The following is a 17,171-nucleotide window of genomic DNA, read 5'->3' as shown; positions in this document are numbered from 1 at the left end:
GACAGAACATGGGAAGACACCCTCTCCCAGGGTCTAGTTATATCCTGGTCAGCCAATCTGGGTCTGGCCCAGTTTTAGAAGTCATAAGATGGCTCCAACAGTGGCATAGCCTAAAACTTCTCAGCACTCCCCTCCCATTCCAGTACTGTAGCCTGTGACAAGCCCTTGGAAAGGAAGCAAGCTGAGAACTTGAACCCCCTAGACCTGTACCCATGCTGATGAGGTGCCAAGTCAGTAGGCAGATTGGGCCAGTGATTGCCCTACATGTCTGGGGGCATACTCACTTATCACAGTCTTGACTGTGCGACTGGGAACAGACATCAGGATCACTGTGCAGCTGTGTCCCAGTTTAACCTTGTCTTGGTATCAGACTGGGCCTTGACGCCATTCTCAGCGATGTAGACAAGTATTCACCCCAGTGCTCAGTTAATTCTTGGTTGGCTGAAGGATGGCTTTCATGTGTCTCTGGGAATAAAAGAGGAGACCAACATTAGATTAATCCACTTCCAGTTTTGAGCAACCAGGCCAACAAAAAGCGTATCTAAGGCCAAGTACTCAGCAGCAGGCCAGCAAGGTTCAGACATCAGAGGCTGGGGTGGTTCCCAGGTGATCATCTTGCAGGGTTAGTTAAGACTTAGGGCCCTTTTGTACCACGCATGAACGCACACTTTGAAACCTAAAAGGAAATACAGTTTTAGACTCCAGCTTCATTCTTAGCTTTAAAGTATACTCTGACATGCAGGGGAGACATCTATTTACAAAGGTAGTCAAGAACATCATGGAGGACAGCCAATACAGGATCTTTATTTTAGCATTTAGAGCAGTGGTTCTCAACTGTCCTAATGCTGTGACCCTTTAATAATACATCCCTCATGTTATGCTGACCCCGACCATAAAGTATTCCGTTGCTACTTCAAACTGCTGTGGTTAGGAATCATAATGCAGACATCTGCGTTTTCCGATGGTCTTTTGGACGTTGCGACCCACAGGTTGAGAACTGCTGACTTAGAGACTTGAGTACACTGCACAAGGAAACACAGGAAAGCAGAAAGTGCGCTGAACCTCCCTGACCTGAGCTGAACCTGGCGGTGTGCCCCAAAGTTCTCAGTACTCAGGACGTCAGCCAGGGGTACATAGTGAGACCATGACCACAAAACAAATGAAACAACAACAACAACAGCAACAAACCCCAAATCTTACCTGTAACCCACTACTGTAATACTTATGGTATTGACATTACTGGGGAGGTCCTTTAAGAGTAAGGCTGACAACTGGCTTGGAGCTGATATAATCTTACATCATAAGGCCTTTTGCCACATGCATTCTCTCAATAATACCCCTAAGACATTTTCTTTTCTTTTTATAATACTAGAGATTAGACCCAGAACTTGGCATACACTAGACACGGGCCTGACCACTGAGTGATATCCCCAGATCGTTAAAAAATTGTTTATCTTACACTACCAGCTTAACAGCACACCTGAAAGCTCTAGAACAACAACAACAACAACAACAACAAATACATCTAAGAGGAGTAGACGGCAGGAAATAATCAAACTCAGGGCTGAAATCAACCAAGTAGAAACAAAAAGAACTATACAACAAATTGACAAAACCAGGAGCTGGTTCTTTGAGAAAATCAACAAGATAGGATAAATCCTTAGCCAGACTAACCAGAGGGCACAGAGACAGTATCCAAATTAACAAAATCAGAAATGAAAAGGGAGATATAACAACCGAAACTGAGGAAATTAAAAAAAAAAAAAAACATCGCTTCTCGGCCTTTTGGCTAAGATCAAGTGTAAAAAAAACACAAACATCAGGTTCTACTACAAAAGCCTATATTCAACAAAACTAGAAAATCTTGATGAAATGGACAATTTTCTAGACAGATACCAAATACCAAAATTAAATCAAGATCAGATAAACCATTTAACCAGTCTCATAACCCCTAAGGAAATAGAAGCAGTCATTAAAAGTCTCCCAACCAAAAAAAGCCCATACCACATGGTTTTAGTGCAGAATTCTATCAGACCTTCAAAGAAGACCCAATACCAATACTCTTCAAACTATTCCACAAAATAGAAACAGAAGGAGCACTACCCAATTCATTCCATGGAGCCACAGTTATGCTGTGTATTCTCTTGGAGATGGAATGGTTTCTGTCTTATCAGGTACTCGTTACAATTTCCTTTCATAGATGACTTCATAGGAGATGTTTTTCTACTTCTATCATGTTTAATGTTCCAAATAGATTTTATAAACTGGTGGTGTGCATATTAGCTTCAGAAGATACTGATATTTAAGAGGCATTTAACTATTATAAATTATTTTGATGACTTAAAAAAGTCAATACTAAGTTCTATATTTTAAAATAAATTTTATTAGTCTAATAAAAAAATTGTTTCTTGAGTAAGATACACACACAGCTATCCTGCCTCACAGTAGACAGAACTACAGCCCTGGCTATCAAGACTATAAGACTTGATGCTTCATTTCAGGAATGACACTAAATGAAGCTACCAGAGCTCCTGTCAGACTCCCCTTGACACAGGGCTTTCTGTGCAGGCCTCCAGACAGGACTTTGCCCAGCACATGGGGACAGGCTGAGAGGTGGCACTATCACCCCCACACATGTGTAGAACACGGAGGGGCCAGCCTGTGCTGATTCTCCAGTATCTTCCTCCCTCCCAGAGGCTCTGAGTGGAAGCAGACCCTCTCCTATTGCTACCTAAACTGACAACTGGAAAGACAGAGGAGAACTGACAAGACAAAGTTTGAGGGTAGGGACCGTAAATTGTACCCTGCCAAGACTGTTTTAAAGGCTCACTGTGCCCATATCTGCTCTTTCCCTGGTGCCTCAGGACTCTGCACAGAGAAGACCGAAGGTCAGAGTCGTGCTTGCGGAGGCTGCTGTGCTCAGTGTTGCCCATCTCTCCCAAGTCCTCCACAAACAGGAACCTCAGCCCTCGCTCACCTGTTCATCGTCCTCCCCTTGCCTAGCCTGCCTGATGGGGGCTGGGGGCAAAGGTCACCTTGGCACCTACCTATCACCTGATGAAAGAGTCTTAATGAAGCTTGTTCCATATCCTCCACCATTTGCACCGCCATGACATGTGGCCTGGAAAATTCAATCCCACCCATGTGCACTTCCTTTTTCCTGGGGCCTAAGCAAGCCACAGCAACAGCACAAGTCAAAACAGAAACAGAAACCAAAAACCCACATCCTGCTTGTTCAGCCTGGTGCTGCAGCAGTCAGTGGCTATGTGCTGTGGGTTAAGATTCTATCCTAGGAGATGAGACCACTGTGGTCTCAGCTGGCTGGATACTTCCTGCTTCTTTGTCTGCTGGCTTTTTCTCACGGGTGGATGAGATGTGAGGGTCACAGGGGTCCCTCCTTTCCCTGCAAGTACACACGCTGCCCCCAGATCTCTCTTACATTCTAGCCTTCAATAGCAAGATCCAAGCTGGGCAGTGGTAGCACGTACCTTTAATCCCAGAACTATGGGAGGCAGAAGCAGGCAGATCTCTGGGAGTTGGAGGCTAGCACAATCTACAGAGTGAGTTCCAGCACAGCCAAGACTACACAGAGAAACCCTGTCTCGAAAAACAACCAACCACCACTGCCACTGCCGCTGCCGCCGCCACCACCACCATCACCACCAACAACAACAAAGAGCAGGATTCAGGGGATGGAAACCACAAGGCTCTTTGGTGGTTCATACAGCCTGAGTCAGAAGCCTGTGCAGCATGTGAATGCATCAGGTGAAGCTAACATGCAGACAGAGCTGGGCCTACTCGAGCTTAGCATATCTCATGATTCTCTTAGGACACCTGTGGAGCAGGGAGGGCTTAAATACTATCTATTCAGGGGAGGTGGCAGTGGTGACAGATATTAAGAGATTTGGTCAAATCTATGCATCTGTTGAAAGCTCAGGCCTTGGGCACCTCACTCCTTTGAAGCCCTGAAGATGGAAAGCTCAGGCATTACGACTCGGTTTCAATCCCTGTCTCCGCCAGGTCTCCTCTGTGGTGTATCTACTCCAACTCTTCCTACTCCGCTGCTTTGAGAGGCCACTACAGCCTCTGGGTCATCCCAGCATTTCCATTTCCGTGAGACTTTAACCATATTTCCATAAAACATATTATCCCACCTGTAAATAACCTCATAACCAGTATTTCACACTGGATGGGTTCCTGGAGAACACAGGTCTTCTATTAGACAGCTGAAGAAGCAGACTAGAGAAGAATCCAGCTAAATTCTTGGCTGATGGAGTCATCTAGCTTGCTATTAACCAAAGTTAGCAGTTCCTGGAGTTTGTCTCTTATATCTAGGGTACCTTCACAGAAAAGGCGTTCTTGCCGGTGAGCATCACCAAGGGGTCTACAAGTCTGTCTCTGCAGATGAGAGGAACAAACAGGGTGCTCCTCCCCTTTCTTCCATCTGCAAGCATCAGCACAGGGAGAGGGTGGCATGGGTCTGGGTGATACAGAAGGCCTGTCTGAAAGCCCACAGGGGACAGTGAGGCTGGGAACAGAGTGCCCCAGGCAGGCATCTCTGGGGACACTGCAGGCTCCTACAAAGCAGAGGTCCAGGTAGGTTCAGGTCAGAGAACAACAAAACCCATTTTGTTATTTCTACAATGTGCATGGGCAGCCAGTTCTCCTGAGGAGGATTCATTTCCCAAAGAGGTTTAACCAGCAGCTGCTGGCAGGAATGTCTCCTGCGTCATTTTTTTCTCCTCTGTAACTATTTAGGGTAAGCTGGGCTTGTGGGATTCAGTCTGTGTCTCGGACTGGAATCCAAATCCTCTCACCTACTCCATCCCCGTAGCCTGGAACCTCAGAAGGGAGCCAGACAGGGTTTGCAACGACACCCTTCATTCGCAGGTCTCTTTCTCCAGAAACTCCCAAACCTCTCAGAAACTGGTTAAGATCAGATATTCAAACTGGGCTTGGCATTAGCCTGTAATCCCAGCACTCAAGAGGTAGAAGCAGGAGGATCAGGAGTTCAAGGCTAGCTTCAGCTACTTATCGTGTGCTACATGAGACCTCATCTAACAACAACATAACAACACATCAACAACAAGCCCACTGACCAAAAAGTGTGATGGTTCACCAAAACAAACACACAAACAAACACACTCTCACAAATCAAGTACTTAGCACTTCCCTAACCAGTTGTGGATTCCCTACACACACACACACACACACACACACACACACACACACAAACACACACACAAACACACACACACACACAGTGGGGGAGGGTAGTGTGGTGGGGAGAACAGTTTCTCAGCCCATACCAATAGTTCATCCTAACAGTTTTAAAATCTGACATTGTACCCCAAGACAATGACGGCTTCTATCAGAGATGTGGGTGCTCCCTCCCAAATGACTGCCCCACCTCAGATACCAATAACAAACAGGTTTCAACCCACACTTCTGATCACTGACTACAAACCATTATTTCTAAGCCTTCTGTTCGATACCCCAGAGAACTCACAGAAACACTTACCTTGACAAGGGCAGCTGGGTGAAGAGAAAAATGGAGTGAGGTAGAGATGGGGGGGTGGCTAGAAGGTAGACCCCTTTAATCCCTTTATCACAAGGTGTTCTGGTGGCTGGCCAGGGCCCCACCCTAAGAACTTCATTAGCGAAAACTCAAGTGTGACCAACAAGGCTGATTCATCTGTGTCAGTTTGTTCTGGAGTGAGACTGGCACTCAACACTATGGACTTGGCAGGTTCCTAAGCCACAGAGTGACCACCCAAAGCTACAAACACAGTTGGTGTCCAGGTATTCCAAGGGGCAGGCAGTATATCGTCTGTCTCCTGGGAAGTGAGCCGGAGGCGCAGGCTCATCGGTGGAGACGGCAGCCGGCAAAGGCCCCTCACTGTTCTTGGTTTGACCTTCTACTTGGCCCTTTGCTCTGGGCTGGGACTCAGGAGGTCTCTGCCTCCTCTTTTCACCCCCGCCTTCTCTCACTTGGGACTTCTTGCCTGTCCCCTCTTATTGCTCCTTACTTAATTCTACCTTAGCAAGCCCCTTCCAATCTCCCTCTATTAACAAAACACTGATTGCCCAACCAGTACACCCGGGAGTGTTTTTCCTGACAACCTCTCCACACAACCTCTTTTCTTCCCTTCCCAGGATGCTCACTGGCACCTGGTAGCTCCTGCTTGGTGCCTGAAAAGCTGGACAGCTGCTGAGCCTTCTAATTAGCCTCCTGGCTGCAGTCCCAGAGCCAGGCGTGTGTTACAGTAAAGCGTCTCCTTACCTCTCCCTTATCCATAATCCCCCCCATGCAGGCCCCATCGGGTCACAGACAGGGGCTCTAGAAACCTCATGGGATGACACTAGCAAGCCACCTCCTGTCAGTCATAAGCGACCAGTGACCTTACAGCCCCACAGGAGTAACCTGGAATCTGGGTGGGCCCCAGGCGGGCCCCTCCCTCCTCATCACTGCCTATGTCTTCGAGAATACAGAATCAGTCTTCAGGCGCAGGGATTATTCCTCAGAAAGAAGACTAGAAGTCATTTTTTTGTTTTTTAAAAATGTCATCCTGAGTGAGGTAACTCAGACCCAAAAGGACATGCATGACAGGAACCTAGCATAACTGTCCTCTGAGAGGTTCCACCCAACAGCCAATGGAAAGAGATGCGGGAACTCACACCCAAACAATATATGGAGCTCAGGGAATCTTGTGGAAAAGTGGGGAAAAAGACTGAGGGACCCAAAGAGGACAGGGCCTCCACAAGAGAGTCAACTAACCTTGGGGACTCCTAGAGACTGTATCACCAACCAAAGGACAGGCATGGGTTGGATGGACCTAGGCCCTGCACATATGTAGATGAGCAGCTTGGTCATGTGAATCCCCCAAACAACTGGAGTAGGGGCTGTCCCTGAGCCCATCGCCCGCCTGCCTGCCTGTGGATGCCACACCCCTGAATGGACAGCCTCCTCTAGCCTCAGTGGGAGAGGATGTGCCTAGTCCACCTAGTCTGGCAGTAACTGGGGGTGTGGGGTGGGGGTGAGGGCATAGGGGGCTGACACCCAGTGAGGGACTTCCTCTTCTAAAGGGAATGGGGGGGAGGACTTACATGAGGGGGTATTGGGAGGAGAGAAAGGGCTGGTACAGGGTTGTAAAGTGAATACATAAATAAATTTAATTAAAACAAAATAAAACCACAGCTAGACCTGCCCAGCAGTGTGGTTCAGTGCTCTGCTTCCATAACTAAGCCATCCCAGAGGCTTTTCAAGCAACCACAGCCAAGCCCAGGAAGTCTGAGTTCACCATAGGCCAGGCCTTGCAGGAATGTGAATTAAGACAATGCTCGTGCCCCTCCCCCCCAGAGGCAATTCCCACTCTCTTGCAAGGTACCCAGTGCACCGGCCCAGCCAGCAGATCCACCAGCTAGAAATGCCCCTTGCAGGCACTGGCTGCACTAACAAGTTTGTTATGTTAGTAAGTGAAGATAAAACGGATTGTTTTAATCGATGGTCTAGCCTTCCATCTGCCTGTGTTTTTGACTGATGGTCTAACCTTCCGTCAGCCTATGAGCAAAAGAACTTTTTTTTTTTTTTGAGACAGGGTTTCTCTATATAGCCCTGGTTATCCTGGAACTCACTCTGTAGACCAGGCTGGCCTTGAACTCAGAAATCTGCCTGTCTCTGCCTCCCAAGAGCTGGGATTAAAGGCATACACCACCACTTTTTTTGGGGGGTGGGGGGAACAGGTTTCTCTGTGTAGCCCTAGCTGTCCTGGAACATGCTTTGTAGACCAGGCTGGCCTTGAACTCAGAGATCCAAATACTTTTGCCTCCTGAGTGCTGGGATCACGGCTATTGAACATCCCTTTCAATCCAGGCTAATATGATAGGTTTTCTATCACTGTCAATCAAGAAACTCCTAAAATAGGCATGAGGATTACACATCCACATATCCAGCTCTAACAGCAATGGCTCTGATCCTTGCAGACAGAAAGGGAAGCATGAAGAGAGGTCAAACCTCAAACTGGTGAGTCAAGTTAAACGGCATGGCTAATGTCACCCTCCCTCCTGGTCATTGTCTGGACCTTAACTGTAGAAAGGAAAATTCACCTTCCCTTTGCCAGCAACATAACAAACCTTGCCCGGCTCCTGTCAACAGCACTCATGTGGACCCAATAAAGCACATGCCAAGAACAGGAAGTGTACAATCCATTTTTTCTCAAAAATTCCAAAAATATGCCATCTAACTGGATAGCCTCTAGACATGTGAGATTATTTGTGTTAATAAGCAAAACTGAATGAAATTGAAAGCTTAATCTCTAAGGTAAATTAGCCACATTGCAAGTACTTAAAGCTAAATATGGCCCTTGTCTGACATATTAGACAGCAGATATAGAATATTTCTGTCATCACAGGAAATGCTATTGGCTAGTACTGCTCCAGATTTGCTAACTGAGTTCCAATGCCTTGCTCCCAGGTATCTTGGCCTGCAGAGCGGGTATCTGTGTTCTCTTACCAAATCAGAAACAGTCAAGGTGACCAAGGCTAACATTTAAAATGAAGGGAGATAGTAACTCTCAAGGAAGTTACTATCTACTATCTATAAAGTAATTTCTATGCAAGCGACCAGAAGACAGTCATGGCTACTGATGAATAAGGTCGCCCTTGGTTCTCTGGCTATAGCTTAGACTATCAGTAATGCTTTGAGTATTGAAAATCATTTATTGACTTCTGTGCCAGACAGCTTCTGATAGGCCAATTCATCTGACTCCACACAAGTGTATGAGATGCACATAGAACCCCCAACTGATTTAGGAGGATGAAGCTCAAAGAGGTTAAGAAACTTGCTTAAGTCCACAGCTAAAAATTTGGTGGGTCAGGGTCTCTACTAGTATCTACTCACCCCACCCCCCACACGAAAGATAGAGATATAAGGGGGAGGGTCTAAGAGGACTTGATTTGCCTATAGCAATGGGTCACTTAAAGTTGACAACATTTCCTCATGAGCTACTGGACAGTATAGGCCAGGGATCTGACGATCAAGTCTTGAAAGGCACCATACCATACAGGAAGGCCACAGTACTGTGACAGTGGTAGAGGTCAGAAGACAACCACGTGGCATTTATCCTAGGTATAATGAAACTTTATTTAAGGAAGCTTTCTGGACCCTGGGCTCCTTGTCTCTGCATTCCCATGGTCTAGATAGCACTTGAGGTATGTGTCCTCCAAGAATGAGGAACTTTGGCTAAAAGCAGCCTGAAGGGCAGGTATACTGGGGTGAAGGCTACGGACTGAAGAGTGAGGGTTCATCAGTGGAACTATGAATTCTGCTGTTTGCCCTCCACCTGATTCCATCTGGCCCATTTCATTTAAGCGATGGCCCATGGGGAAGGCTGCCAGATACTCCCCAAAGCAGACTCCAGCCACCTCAGGCGCCCTCATCAAGAGCCTCCAGCTCAGTGATCCTGGCCCCTCCCTTGGCTTCTTATTGGACAGCTCCATCTACTGAGCAAGAACCCAGCCTTGCAACAAGCTCAAATTATGGCTCCAAACAGCAGTTAGGCAAGAGTAATTAAAGGCAATGTTATCTCAGTCAGTCTCTCATTAGCCATATAATTAGACTGCTGAAAATAATTAACATTCCTTTTGACAAAGGAAACATAGGACCCATTACATTCATTAAGGGAGCCTCAAGCCAGCCCAGGAAGCTGTGGACTCCTAGGCCTGGCCGTGGCTCCGCAACATCGGGTGACTCAGACCAGGTGACAAGTCCTGCCCTGGGCCAGGCTGCTGGGTGAGCTGATGCATATGACCCTGTGACCTCTGTGAGTCTGTTACAGAGAATAACAACACGCATGCGCACAGGGAGAAAACAACCCCGAGGGAGGTGCAGAGCCTCGTCCAGGCTGGAGGCCAAGGGTAGGCGTGTACTTCCCTGGGCCCGAGAATGACAGAAAAGACATTTTCTAGGATCAATTAAGCTGAGACAGCACCAGAAAACAGGAAGGAATCACAAGACCTTTCTGAAGACACAAGTCAGATGAGAATAAGTTGAGGAGAATGCCACCTGCCAAAGAAAACAATAAAACAGCAATAATGACAGGTGACATTCACGTAGCACATGTGATGAACATCGTTCCAAGGATTTGCCAAGCATCACCTCACTTAGCATTTACAAAAATCCTACATGGTAGATGTGCCTCCCCTATATAAGTGAGACCTTAAGTGGTTCTAGGGAACTGTCTCCAGATCATGATACCAGAGCCAGGCTGCAGAATCTCTGCTCCACTGGGGGAGGGGGCACTTTCCGGGGTCCACTCTTAGAGAAATGCCCAGAAAATGTGAAGATGAAAGGCAAGGAGCACAGGTGCTCTGGCAAAGCTGGACCAGCAAAGACAACAGGCTGACATGACTGAAAACATGGTAAGTAGGAGTTTATTCTCTCTCCCATAGTGCGGCTCACTGGGACTGAACTCGGTTCATCGAGCTTTTAAAAATGCTTAGCATGACACATGTACTTAATAAGATTTTGTTGAACAAAGCAAAAAAAAAAAAAAAAAAAAAAAAGCAGTAGCCCCTGTCTCTTATGCCAACCCAGGCCTGATCAGGCTGCTTATAACTGGCTGTCTCTCAAAGACATGCTCTACCCTCTTGGGGTCTCTGCCCAGGATTTCTACCCCTGACTCCACCAGGAATGGCGGTCTCTCATCTTTGTTTATCTACCTGTCCTTCAGTGCTCTCTCAAATATTTTGATCTCATAGAAGAAAAAAAATTACTCTCTCTGGAAAGAGTCCATCACAATCCTTCTGACCCCCAAACGCTTAAAGGCACCTATTTCTCCAGGGTTCCGGTGCTGGTTGAATTGTCCTATGAGGTCACAACATTGACAATTCGCAGGCTTCTTACCTTTTAAGAGGTTCAAGGCTTGTTTGTCTTGGTAGGCTAGAGAGAGGCCTTCTTTAATACCCCGCTGTGTGCAATAAAGCTGAGTGATGTCTGTAGTCACACTCTCACATGTCATCTGCGTGAACAACAAGTCAGCTTCTACTGCTGGCAGAAGGACGAGGAAAACAGTGTGGAGAAGCCGTGACTCAGTGGGTCCAGGCTCAGCGCAGCCTGGCTCTTCCGCATGGCCATGCCTTCGAAATGGCTCACCTGGTCCTAGAGAGATTTGAACTCCCACCCTTTAGGCTAATCAGAAATACCTGTAAACACACAGTGGCTGGTTGGGGATCGGAGTAGAATAGACATGAAAACAAACCAGGAAGAAGAAGAGCCAGCCCCTCCCCCCTAGACACAAGAACTCCACCCTGGGGGTTCCGCCATCTGCCAGAGTGCCCCCCATGAGCGCCTTCTCTCCCTCATTTGCCTTGCTCCTCTGCCTTGTTTTCTCCTTCTCTTCCCAGGATCATGTGATCTGTATTCTAAGGCCAGAAGACATGGCTAAGCTTTTGGCACTGTACCTACATGTCATTAATGCACCCGGTCACTCCATAAGCCCCTAAACATGAGTCGTGCTACTGGTTAAAGCCAGAACCTTTGAGGTTTCAAGAACGTGCTAGTCTCACTCACACTGAGGCTTCCAGGACAGTTTCTCCCCTCTGAGATCTCACCTGGGTTTTCTAAAGCAGAAGCTTCATGTTCAAGACCCTCTACCATCCCCTCCTCTGAATTCTAAAAAAATCTCCCCCACATACATACCACATCTCCTTCCCAGCTTCACTGCCCAGCTCTGTGTGGCCACTTTAAATAACACACAGCAGGTAGCGGAGTCTTTAAAGAGGCTCACTGATGGCAAAAGGGGATGGAACAAACTACCCATTACAGATGCATTTACTTAGTAATGCAGACATTCTTAAATGCATCTTGCATGTGCAGACCACGGGATGCTAAACAGGCTGAATATGAATGTGCAGAGGTACAACAGAGAGCTGGCTGTGTTTAAAACATAAAATCTTTTTATGTTTTAAAAAGGCTAAGGGTACAATATCAAAGCCCCCAAACCCAACAACCTATTCCCTTACCACAGCATGTTTCACTGTAAAAACGGGATCTTTTAAGTCGATTTTATTATCTATGCATTCACTGACATAAGATTAAACAATCACCTAGTGCCTATTTGTTCCGTTAGGTGTGTATATGCAAAGACCACGGAACCTGAGGCCCTGGCCCAGGCCAAGATTCTTGACACTTTATCAGGCACACTCCTACAGGACACCAGAAAAAATATTTGAAGAACAGAATTGGGGCAGGCTCAGAGGCAGAAAATTGTCCAGCATGTTTGAAGACCAGGATTTATTCCCAGCATAAGAGAGGGTCAAGAATGAGACCCGATAACCATTCTGAAGGCTTCCAAAACTCTTAATCCAACCCAATAGTAAATTAGGTACTGCAATCCTAAATCCTAATGAGGAATGAGCAACCAGAACAATTAGCTAAGGTGATTAAGAAACCTGGCCCATGGTGATGCAGAGCCATCATGGAAGATGACAGGCAGGACTCCAGAGCGATTATCTGGAAGGAAGGGTTGAGGATGCCACCCAAACTTCTGCCCCTGGCTATGGTGGTGTCATTGCCTGAGGGAAGAGGACCCAGGAAGAGGTGCAGTCCATGGGCCCACAGTGTCAGATGGTCTTTGTGTTTGAGGTGCCGACGGGATAGCCAGCTCAAGGCTGGACATGGCCTGGCTTCCTGTACTGGGCCTCTGATCCCGGGGCCTTTGCAGGTACATACCTGATGGAGCAAATAGGTAACCGAGGGAGTGTGTAACAACCACGTCAAGATGGAGGCCCAGCAGTGGAGGAGCATGCTGGGGAGGAGGGTGACATCCTCAGAGGATGGGCCCTGAAGAGGAGCCAGAGGAAGACACAGGAAAGCCGAGGAAAAGACACTGGGACCCTGTGAGGCGGGAGGCAGGAGAATGCCAGAGGGCAGGAAACCGGAGAGGAAAGCTGCCCACGGGATGAAAAACTTGACAGGATAAGGAACTGGCGAGTGTTTAGAAAGGGGTGGCTGGCCCAGGGATGTTCTGAGGACTTGAGAGGTCAGCTCATGAAGGAGAGGGTAAAGTTGCTGAAGCAGACGTGAGACAGGTCTCCCCCCCATTCTTCCTTCTTTCCCCTCCCTCTAACCTCATCCAGCCCTGCCCCTTCCCCCTTCTTCTCCTTCACTCTTTTTATTTCCTTTTCTATCTCTCTCCCTTTAAATATAAGAGAAGTCTAAGAGAGTTTGAGGGCTAGAAAGACATCAAGTGAAGGGGAGTCCTAGACTGACTTGAGCTCAATCCCAGAGTAGGTAGGACACATGTGCCTTTATTATTATTATTATTAGTGGTGGTGGTGGTGGTGGTAGTAGTGGTGGTGGTGGTGGCGGTGGCAGTGGTAGTGGCAGTAGTAGCAGCAGCAGCAGCAGCAGTAGTACTGGAGAGGAAATCCACGGCTCCTTGAATGCTAAGTAAGTACTTACCACTATAACCTCAACATATCTGTATTGTCTGAATCTTCTTGATAGAGAAGCCATGCAGACATATAGAATTAAGTGTAACCTATATAAGGTTGTACAAACACCATGATACTGTAAGGCAGACCTAGAGCCCAAGCAGCCAGTACCTGGTCTTTGGTTCTTCCTCACCAGGAGAGTTGGAAGGTAGCTATCAACACCATGGCAGGTGCTACAGGCTCTCAGAGGTTCCTACTTGCCAAAATACTGCAATTCCTATTTGATGTTAGAGAGTTCTACAGAAAAGATGCTCTAAATTATAACTACGATATAATGGTTTTTCAAAATGGAGTTTCTCTATGTAGCTCTGGCTAACCTGGAACTAGCTTTGTAGACCAAGTTGGCCTCAAACTCAGAAATCCTCCTGCCTCTGCCTCCTGAATGCTGATATTAAAGTTATGCACCACCACTGCCAGGCTCTGTTTTTGTTTTGAAGCGCTGGGAATTGAGGGCCTTACACTAGGCCAGCACATGGCCATCACGTGACAGGATGCGACAGATCCCAGCCCCCCTGCATGGTCTTGGTGTTGCTGCTGTTTTATATTGGTTTGGTTGAGACACAGTGTCACTGTGTATCACAGGCTGGCCTCCAACAGAAATCCTTTTGCCACAGCCTATTAAATGCTGAGACCACAGGTACCTGTGTCACCACACCCAGCATTAGCGTGGCTTTGCTGGATGCTGCATTGGCCAGGAATGTCATTAGCATGTAAATTGAAAGGACATCCTATTTTAGATTCTTGGTAATGCTTCCAAGAAATGTTCGTCATTATAGAGAATGACATCAGTGCTCAGTAGCACCTTTCCTGGTATGGCAAGTCACCCACAACACACACCTGTATCTCTTTTCCGGTCTTCTCAGTCTCAGTGGTTACTATGCAAAGGATCCAGTTTCTGACTTCAGGTGTTTGGAACAAACCAGTTACACACTCAATATTTGATACTGCATGATAACTAAGTTCTCCCTTTATTTCCCTTTCAGATAGAGTTGATAATTTATACTAACTTTAAAAAAAAATTGATATAGAGGCAGCATGTATGGTTGCACCTGCCTGTAATCTCAGCACTTGGGAGGCAAAGGCTGGAGATGCAAGAGAGTTTGAGGTCACCCTGGGGGACAGAACAAGTTCAAGGCTTAGTCTGAGCTAATCAAGACTATACCTCAAAAACAAGACAAAATAAAACCACCAAAGGCCTAGGGTAGTGGCTCATGCCTGCAATCCCCGCTACTCAGGAGGCTGAGGTGGGAAGAATGCAAGTTTGAGACTTTCCTGGGAAAGTCCCCTTTCCTACAAGGTGAGTTTAAGACAAGCTTGGGCGACTTAGTGAGACCCTGCTTGAAGATAAGAATACAGAAGGCCTGGGCAATGGTGGTACACACCATTAAACCCAGCACTTGGAGGAAGGGCAGAGCACATCTCTGAGTTTAAGGCTAGCTTGCTCTATAGAGAGAGTTCCAGGACAGCCAGGGCTACATAAAGAAAAACCATCTCGAAACAAAAAACAAACCACACAAGCTTAGGATACAACTTAGTGGTAAAGTACTGGGACCAAGCTCCGGTGTCTGAATTTTATTCAGAGTAATTAGGAGGCCCTACCAATATGCCGACTGAAATGGAGCATCACTGTAGGTTGAGTCTTTAAAAGCAAAGGAAACTGCAATGCCAGGGCCAAGAAGAATTGGGGTAGATCCAAGTGATCTGTCCCACAGAATAAAGACAATGGTCTCTTCCTGACATAGACTGGAGCTCCCAAGTGATGATGTGGCCAAACTCCAATTGAGCACCTTTGGGAAATGTTATTTGCTTACTAATTCAAGTTATACTATATCTCAGCATTTTTTTTTCCAGCACAATATAACAACAGAAAGATCACAAGTCATCCGGACAGGGCAGGGAAATGACAAGTGGTTCAATGTTTGGAGGCAGAGATTGTGCTTAGAGGAGGCCAAAAGGAACAGGTGCCAGGCTGAGTCTGTGGAATATCTTCCTTAATGGATATAAAGATGAGTACACAGCAGAGAAGAGGATGCTTAGGGATATTTATGGAAAATGCCATATAGTGAGGAATTGTGGCAGGATATAGGGACATAGCAGGGAGGAGCTTGGAGAACTTCCAAAGATGGGTTAAAATGGCGGAGGTAGAAATACAGTTCAGCCTCATGAGAGTAGCTGATTAATTAGTAGTCGGGGGAGTGGCCTAACCTTCTACAGGCCTGGCCAAGATTTCCCAACAAAGTCGAGAGAGGAGAGTTGATTTGCGTGTCTCTCATAACCGAGGGATACGTAAGTGCCAAGTGAGAAGGAGAGGAAAGAACCCACCTTATGAAAGGCCCAGAAACAAGACTTACGGCTGTCAACATGCACCTCTGCATCCTAATTCCTCCCAATTTTCAAGGAAGAGAGAAGAGGAGCAAGAGGAGGAGAACGAGAACACAGTGATGTCTTCTATCATTCTGTATGTCTGTGTAGGGTTGTTTTGTCTGTGTAGTTTTTGCATTTCCCATAAGCATTTGAATCTACGTTTTAATTTTCAAAGCTTGTGATCAAGCAGGAGGCTTATCTACAAGGCTTATGCTTGTAGTTCCCAAGTACTTGGGAGGATGAGGCAGGGACGCAGTCACAGCACCACGGATTTTAGGCCAGGCCTGACAACAGTGAGATTCCATCCCAAATAGCCAATCTAAATAAATGAATAGTAAAATGCCCAGTCCACACAGCTGTGATGATCAATAAGAAGGTGCATCACTTCCCAGAGGAAAGAAGAGAAATGAGGTCTTGAGGCTCCAAAGAAAAACCAAGAACAGAAAATGCCTCTAGAAACCATCAAGCTAGCCGGGCAGTGGTAGTGCACACCTTTAATCCCAGCACTTGGGAGGCAGAGGCAGGCAGATTTCTGAGTGCTGGTCTACAGAGTGAGTTCCAGGACAGCCAGGGCTATACAGAGAAACCCTGTCTCGGAAAAACAAACAGACAAACAAAAAGAACAAACAACAACAACAACAACAAAAAACCATCAAGCTTCTTCAGGTGAGCAGACTATACCAAGGAGGGGGCAAGGCACAGCCTAGTCTAGCAGGTCTGCCCCAGTTCATCCCAGAGCCACAGACTTGGTGGTCCAAGAGTCCTTCAGGAATGAGCTGGAAGCCAGGACCGGGTGAGGCCAGGAAGACACTGCTAAGGGAGCACTGTAGTGCCCAGTAGTCATTGCAGCACTTAGGCTGAGGCAGGAAGGCTTCAAGGTCCAGGCCAGCTGGGGCCACACAGCAAACCTCAGGTTGAAAACAAAGAGAATTCTGGTCTTCCACCACAGCAGCGAGTGCTCTTAATCATGGAGCCATTTCTCTAGCAACCATCAATGATATTTTAATGCAACATTTTCAAAACACAGTAAACCATTATCAATGGCAGCAGCTTCCTGGGAACTACAGTTAGGATTCAGGAGAAGTCGATGAAGTAGAGACTCCTCTGAAGTTCCATGACTTTTAAGGAGTTCAGAAGGCCGTCAGAGCCAACAGCATGTCTGCTGAGAAACATACTATAGAACCGCAAATGTTTATCCCGCAGCCTTGGAATTCAGAATGTTTTAGATTTCTGAAAAGGTAATTCTGAGCACATATATGACACAATTGCCATAGCCAGAGCTAGGGAGGCATCATCCCTTAGAGAAACCGCAA

The 17,171-nt window shown here is 46.8% G+C and overlaps 1 protein-coding gene across 6 annotated transcripts in view; it reads right to left on the bottom strand.

The window, feature by feature from the left end:
• Positions 1–17,171, bottom strand: part of Tmem229b (transmembrane protein 229B) — a 45,226-nt gene that overhangs the window by 15,667 nt on the left and 12,388 nt on the right. For 3 of the 6 annotated variants that reach the window (XM_052185587.1, XM_052185583.1, XM_052185585.1), the window contains one exon: positions 285–465. The gene's annotated coding sequence lies outside the window, so the exon portion shown is untranslated. Of the gene's footprint in view, positions 1–284; positions 466–3,047; positions 3,211–10,903; positions 11,185–17,171 lie in introns of those variants that run through there. The other 3 variants (XM_052185586.1, XM_052185588.1, XM_052185582.1) reach the window with 3 other exon arrangements.

This window comes from Apodemus sylvaticus, chromosome 6 (genome assembly GCF_947179515.1).
Source record: "Apodemus sylvaticus chromosome 6, mApoSyl1.1, whole genome shotgun sequence".
NCBI lineage: Eukaryota > Metazoa > Chordata > Mammalia > Rodentia > Muridae > Apodemus > Apodemus sylvaticus.
Note: the sequence above shows the minus strand (reverse complement) of the source record. Positions and strands in the feature narration are given on the sequence as shown.